Genomic DNA, 7604 nt, shown 5'->3' with positions numbered 1-7604 from the left:
AACCTAACCTAACCTAACCTAACCCACCTGAGTATATGAAAAATGTAAATATGAGGAACAAATTCTAAGACCCTTAACCTAACCTAACCCAACCCACATGAGTATATGAAAAGATATGAATATGAGTAAAATAAATTATAACTCCCTCAACCTAACTTTCTTCATGAGTCACTGCCAGGTGCACAACATGTCATATCACGTGATAGTATGAATGCGAAAAGATTTCTAAACTCCATAACCTAACATAATGAAACTCTATGGAAGGTTGAACAATAAGGAATGAGGGTAATAAAAACCAATTATGACCATTCAAATATTACATATTACATAAACCGGTACACAGTAACAAGTGCCAGATTCATCCTTTTCACCCGAAACGCATTCAAAAGCAATACCGCCACGACTCCTTGTCACCAACCTCAAACTGCTAAACAATTTTACAATAAAAAACCACAATCTTCTAAATTCATTATCTGGTACCATTTGATGTAAAAAAAATCAATAGAGAGCTGGTGTGTTTGTCCAAATAATAAACCAAAAAATAATAAACAATTAGAATCGTGGAGAAAAATGTAACAAAGAATAAGAAACTAAATTCGGCTTCTGAGTCGAAGGAAATTCGTCTCATTTTCATGACGACGAAGCTGCTTTGAAAACAGTCATTCGGGCTGATGCATATTTTCTCCTAGCTTATCATTGTTGGCGATATATTGATGCCATTCTCTCTCTCTCTCTCTCTCTCTCTCTCTCTCTCTCGCAGACAAATATAATCTACAAGTGTCTGCTAATGATAACGCTGACAAACAAGCATCGTTTACTGAACAGATGTCAAACTTCCTAACATATCATTGCTGGCGATATAATGTTCTCTCTCTCTCTCTCTCTCTCTCTCTCTCTCTCTCTCTCTCTCTCTCTCTCTCTCTCTCTCTCTCTTTCCAAGCAAGGATCGTTTACCGAACAGATGTCAAACTCGACCACCTGATTTTCTTCACAAGAAAAGATTAAAAAGCTCAGTACATCTGCATTGCAATCTTGAGCAAGAACATCTGCAAAATCACAGCGCTGACTATAACTGTTTTGTCTAAATTGCAGGGTAAATTTCCTTCGCAACGGTGCGGCCGCCAATTGGCAAGGCGATAGTCACTCTCAGTTCACAACTAGCTGTATTTTGCGAGAGAGAGGAGAGAGAGAGAGAGAGAGAGAGAGAGAGAGAGAGAGAGAGAGAGAGAGAGAGATGTATAACGACATTTGAAGTTACATCAAGCGTACCAAATCGTTCAGTGAAAGACCTATAATATCACAATCACACAGTGAGAACGTATCTAATGAGATTTAAGTAAATATAAAGAAATAAATAAGAAATAAATATAAAAACAAGGTTAACCGCAGAAGAAAATATTCTATTGCTCCACACGTCATCATAGCATTACAAAGAGAACGCCTGACTTGAAGTTATGTCAAGGAACTTGATATACTGGAGACAAATGATAAATTTCCGTTTTTTTTCTCGAACATATAAGAAACAGGCGGAAATTTCCACGGTATGTTGGGTATGTTGAAAATCCAAAACTTTGAGCGGAAGAATTTCGAAAGGAAAGGCATAAAAACACACGTACTTGTATTGTCCTCACGGATCACGCCTATTTTACTACGCCTTCCGGCAATCGATGAACGAGACCTCGGGGATTCAATGAATTATGAAATCTATAGGCAGGCACTAGGGGGGGTCCACTTCCAGCCATTTGGGCACTAATATCCACGGTAAGAAAGGAGCTGGCATGGCTGGACATCAAGACGGAGAGATCCAGAAAACAAAGAGAAGAAAGACGAGGAGGATCTCAAAGTGAGACTTAGGAAAAAATAGACAGCTGTCACGAAGGAGAAATAGTTGGAGAAGTTGACAACAAGAAAGAAAGGAAGAGCTAATAGATATAAAGAATAGCTAAGGGAAAGCCACAGAGTTACGGAAGCTGCGGACGCATTTCGAGAGAAATGCGCAGAGAAATTGAGGCCCCCGAAGATAATTTCATCAAGAAGACAACTTGAAGCACGCGAACATCGGCCTAACCATGACTTGCAGGCCAAAAACACAAACCAGTCAAAGGCATTCTGACAAACCAGCAGCATAAGTTCAAGTCTTCTCAAGAAATGGCTACTATCCAGAATTAAAAGATGCCAAGTCCGTTGTGGCGGAACGCTCCTGCCCATTTCCTCAAGTCCCATTCGTTCTCCGAAGTCTGGAGTTCCAGACTCCACACTCCGCCATAACATCGGTTATCCCCCACTGACATGCTGCTCCAGATCTTCTGGAATCTTCCTTGAAGGGTGGGAAGGATTCAGTAAGCAGCAGAACTGACTAGGGGAAATATAACTAGAATTCAGCTCAAGTCTGAGGGGTGGTTTACCCCGAAGTCGTTCTTAGAATCCTTGAGGCTCCAGTGAAGTTCGACCAAGAAAGAAATAATGAAATGAAATTCACATGCTGACGCAAGGACTCAAGATACAAAGATGGTTTGAAAAATGAACTGTACACCCAACGATATAAGGTTCACTGGATCCAAAGACTCTAGATGCAAGCTTCGAGATCCTTAGAAGCCATCTTTGAAGGCTTCGGAGCTCGCATGCGTCTGATCTGATATCTAAGGTAAAAGGAAGTTCAGAGAAAAGAATAACAGCGGAGGACGACAATGCGACATCCCTAAAAGCTTTCCAGAGAGAAGCAAGTGCAGACCTGAGGACCAGATGTGAACGGATGGAATCCGTTCACATCTGAATTGTGGAAGACGAGGGAAGATCTCAAGTTGAGACATAGGAAAAAACAGGCAGCTGCAACAAAGGAGGAATAATTGGAGAAGTAGACAACAAGAAGAAAGGAAGAGCTAATAGATATAAAGGGAATAGCTAAGAAAAAGCCATACAAGTACGGAAGCGCCAGACACAATTGGAGAGAAATGCGCAGAGAAATTGGGTTCCCAGAAGATAATCTCATCAACAAGACACCATGAAGAACGCGAACATCGGCCTAACCATCACCTGCAGGCCAAAAATCAAACCAGTCATTAGGCAATAACAGTGGAGGATGAAGATTCAGAAGCACTAAAAGCTTTCCAAACAGAGGCAAGCTGGAGACCAGAGGACCAGATGTGAGCGGATGGAATCCTGGATTGCTGAAGGAGTCTTCAGTACTTAGCATATCAGACGATAAAGGATATAGCAGAAAGGTTGATGAACTAGGAACCAAATAGGTAATACTGGAAGAAGCAAAGGAAAATTGACAGCAATGTTTTTGGTGTACCCTTTGCCAAGTAAGTATCATTCCAATTGCAACTAGAAGCAATCTATTTGGTGTACCCTGAGCCAGGTAAGTATGCCTCTAATTATAACTAGAAGCAATCTATTTGGTGTACCCTGTGCCAGGTAAGTATGCTTCTAATTACAACTAGAAGCAATGTATTTGGCGTACCCTGTGTCAAGTATTATTCTAATTGTACAATCACAAGCAATCTTTTACGTGTACCCTGTGTCAAGTAAGTCTTATTCTTCGAAAATAAGCCAGAAACTCGTCTGTCTTACCTAGTCTGGTGTACATTTCTTCTTCGAAACTAAGATCTGACTTGAGAGTAAAATTCTAAAATGGCAATAATACTAACATAGATGGTAATAAATAAATAAATAAACAAATTAACGATATCGGAGCCACCTAACGACAATTTTTGTTGGTCTACTGGGGAAGGCAGATGTTTTTGCGTGACCCTGATTATTTATTTAACTAGTGCTATTTATTTACTTATTATTATAATTGTTCTTGCACTCCTCTACAGAGTAAATCAGACTTCGTGAGCCAGATCATTCTAGACGTATATATCTGCCCTAGACCGATCGGCCTGTTTATTTCGATGTATTTTGGACAATGTTCATGTTTGTCCCTTGACGAAGCTTTTCCAACTGGCTAAACATTAAAACTTAAACTCTGTACAAGTTTGCTTCGCCTTATTTAACTCAATTCTGAGCGAATTTTCTTGCTTCTAGTTGGCATAAACGAATATCTAGATACCTGACTTATATGCGACTCGTTGTGATTGTGAACTAAATGATTTTTTTCGTTAACAGATTATGTTGGCGGCATGTTTATTGAGTAAAAAAATTACGGGATTCCGATCGCTATTTTACGATACAAAGAAGGGACTATCACATTACTTGAATTAACCAGGGGATGTTTACTAGCATCACAAGGGAGTTAATCACAGCACTGAACCAGGATTAGGGCAAGTGAGGAGCTGAACAAAGGAGGGGGGAAAGTCGCCTTGGAAAAATGGAAATGAAATACAGGCAAAGGTAAAACAATTCCCTGGCTGAACTGGAATTTACTCTCGCAGTAACTGGAAATCCTGAGCTTGGTAGTCTTCTTCGCTGATATTCCTGTGCACTTTGTAGGTATAAAAATACTTGGGATCCCTCAGAGGAGGAAGGGGGGAGCAGAAGGGGTGAAGTAGAGTCTGCAGGGCTTGAGAAAGCCTGAGGAAGTCCTGCTTCCGAGCGGTTCTGAGCGAGTCGTGAAAGAGTCCTGAGTTTCTGAGATCCTCCCAGTCTTTCGTCTAGTTGATTTCTGGGTCTCTTCGTCTTGATGTCCAGGCATGCCAGCTCCCTCTTTCCGTGGATATTAGCGCCCAAATAGCTGGAAGTGGCCCCCCCTCCCCCCACCCCACTCCCACCACAGTGCCTGCCTAAAATATATAGTCTTAGATTTCACAATTCATTGAATCCCCCGAGATCTCGTTCATCAATTGCAGGAAGGTGTAGTAAAATAGGGGTGATCCGTGAGGATAGTGCAAGTACGTGTGTTTTTATGCCTTTCCTTTCGAAATTCTTCCGTTCAAAGTTTTGGATTTTCAACATACTGCGGAAATTTCCGCCTGTTTCTTATATGTTCGAGAAAAAAACGGAAATTTATCATTTGTCTCCAGTATATCAAGTTCCTTGACATAACTTCAAGTCAGGCGTTCTCTTAGTAATGTTATGATGACGTGTGCAACAACAGAATATTTTCTTCTGGGGTTAACCTTGTGTTTATATTTATTTCTTAATTTCTTTTTATTTACTTACATCTCATTAGATGCATACTCAATGTGTGAGTGTGATATTATAGGTCTTTCACTGAACGATTTGGTACGCTTGATGTAACTTCAAATGTTGTTACACATCTCTCTCTCTCTCTCTCTCTCTCTCTCTCTCTCTCTCTCTCTCTCTCTCTCTCTCTCGCAAAATACAGCTAGTTGTGAATTGAGAGTGACTATCGCATTGCCAATTGGCGGCCGCACCGTTGCGAAGGAAAATTTTCCCTGCAATTTAGACGAAACAGTTGTAGTCGGCGCTGTGATTTTGCAGATGTTCTTGCTCAAGATTGCAATGCAGATGTACTGAGGTTTTTAATCTTTTCTTGTGAAGAAAATCAGGTGGTCGAGTTTGACACCTGTTCGGTAAACGATGCTTGCTTGGAAGAGAGAGAGAGAAAAAGAGAGAGAGAGAGAGAGAGAGAGAGAGAGAGAGAGAGAGAGAGAGAGAGAGAGAGAGAGAGAGAGAGAGAGAGAGAGAGAGAGAATGGCATCAATATATCCCCAGCAATGATAAGCTAGGAGAAAAAGCAGCTTCGTTGTCATGAAAATGAGACGAATTTCCTTCGACTCAGAAACCGAATTTAGTCTCTTATTTTTTGTTACATTTTTCTCCACGATTTTATTTGTTTATTATTTTTTTGGTTTATAATTTGGACAAACACACCAGCTCTCTATTGATTTTTTACGTCAAATGGTACCAGATAATGAATTTAGAAGATTGTGGTTTTTTATTGTAAAATTGTTTAGCAGTTTGAGGTTGGTGACAAGGAGTCGTGGCGGTATTGCTTTTGAATGCGTCTCGGGTGAAAAGGGCGAATCTGACATTTGTTACTGTGTACCGGTTTATGTAATATGTAATATGTGAATGGTCATAATTGGTTTTTATTACCCTCATTCTTTATTGTTCAACCTTCCATAGAGTTTCATTACGTTAGGTTATGGAGTTTAGAATCTTTTCGCATTCATACTATCACTTGATATGACATGTTGTGCACATGGCAGTGAGCCATGGAGAAAGTTAGGTTGAGGGAATTATAATTTGTTTTACTTATATTCATACCTTTCATATACTCATGTGGGTTGGGTTAGGTTAGATTAAGGGACTAAGAATTTTTTCCCTCATATTCATATCTATGTGAAATGGTGGGTTTTCGTCCAAAGATTATATCTTGAGCCCAAAAGGTGTTGGGTATTTCACGTGGTCAGGTTAGGTTAAGGGATTTCGAATTTTTTTCACTCATATTCATATTTGTGTGAAATGGGTTTTTTTTCATCCGTAGAGCATATCTTGAGCCAATTGGTTGGGTTGGGTTCGGTTAGGTTATGTTAAGGGACTTGGAATTTTTTCATTCGGTGGGTTACGTTAGATTAGGTTAATGGACTTAAAAATTTTTCTCTTTGTAGGTTAGGTTAGGTTGGGTTAGGTTAGGTTAAGGGACTTAGAATTTTTTTCACTCAGAGGGTTGGGTTAGGTTAGGTTAGGTTAAAGTACTTAGAATTTTTTCACTTATATTCATATTTATATGAAATTGTGGTTTTTTCATCCGTAGAGTATATCTTGAGCCAAATGGGTTGGGTATTTTCAAGGGGTCGAGCAAAACCATGGTTCTCCTATCTGAAGAGTTCTTCACGAGCCATTTTGGGGTTCTTTTCTGAACTAGAGCGAAATATTTGGTGGTTTAACCGTTAAAGGTCAACTTACATGAGGTTAAGATAAAGTCAAGCTTATGGGGTTTATCACCTGTGAGCCGAATTGGGGGTCGGGTGTTGAGGTTGAGCTGAAATAGTGTCTTTTTCCCTACTCAAAATGTATTGTTTCCTGGATGAATCATCTGTTGACCACGTATGTGTTCCTCCAGGTGTGGCTACCTAAAATCTCTAATCTTGCCCTCAGGCGTTTTTTCGTTTCTGTAGAGTGAATTGGAACTTATGCTAATCTTGTAATGTCAGTTTGGATATTAAGCCTACTTGTACTATATCTTTACTCTGTATGATTAGTTGTGCCTAAGTAAAGGGTCGTGTTAGACCGAAAGTTCTTGGCTCTCTCGCCTTTCAATTTTCCTCCGTGTCAAAAACCTTTATATATATATATATATATATATATATATATATATATATATTATATATATATATATATATATATAATTTCTCTCTACTACCTAGTTCCCTTTCCTTTCATTTAGGAGAAAACACATTAAACCATGAAACGGCTAACAATTTTTATGCATATCATACGCGATCTCTTACTGAACTGTCTGGTACCGCAATTATCCGGGTGGGACTAATTTTTTCGGTTTGGGAAACAGATTAATATTCCATACCGTTACATTTTGTCTGATGTTCTGCCTGTAAGATATTTTTCCTAGTCTGAAATGTTTTTGATATAGAAAATATCATAATTATTATGTAATCTTTAATTTTTGTTCAAATATTTAATACACATTATATAGTTTGACGTTCAGATAGCAATATGAAGGACAGAATACCTGA

Source organism: Macrobrachium nipponense, chromosome 6 (assembly GCF_015104395.2).
Source record: "Macrobrachium nipponense isolate FS-2020 chromosome 6, ASM1510439v2, whole genome shotgun sequence".
Lineage (NCBI taxonomy): Eukaryota > Metazoa > Arthropoda > Malacostraca > Decapoda > Palaemonidae > Macrobrachium > Macrobrachium nipponense.
The sequence above is the reverse complement of the archived record's forward strand: the minus strand, read 5'-3'. Positions refer to the sequence as shown.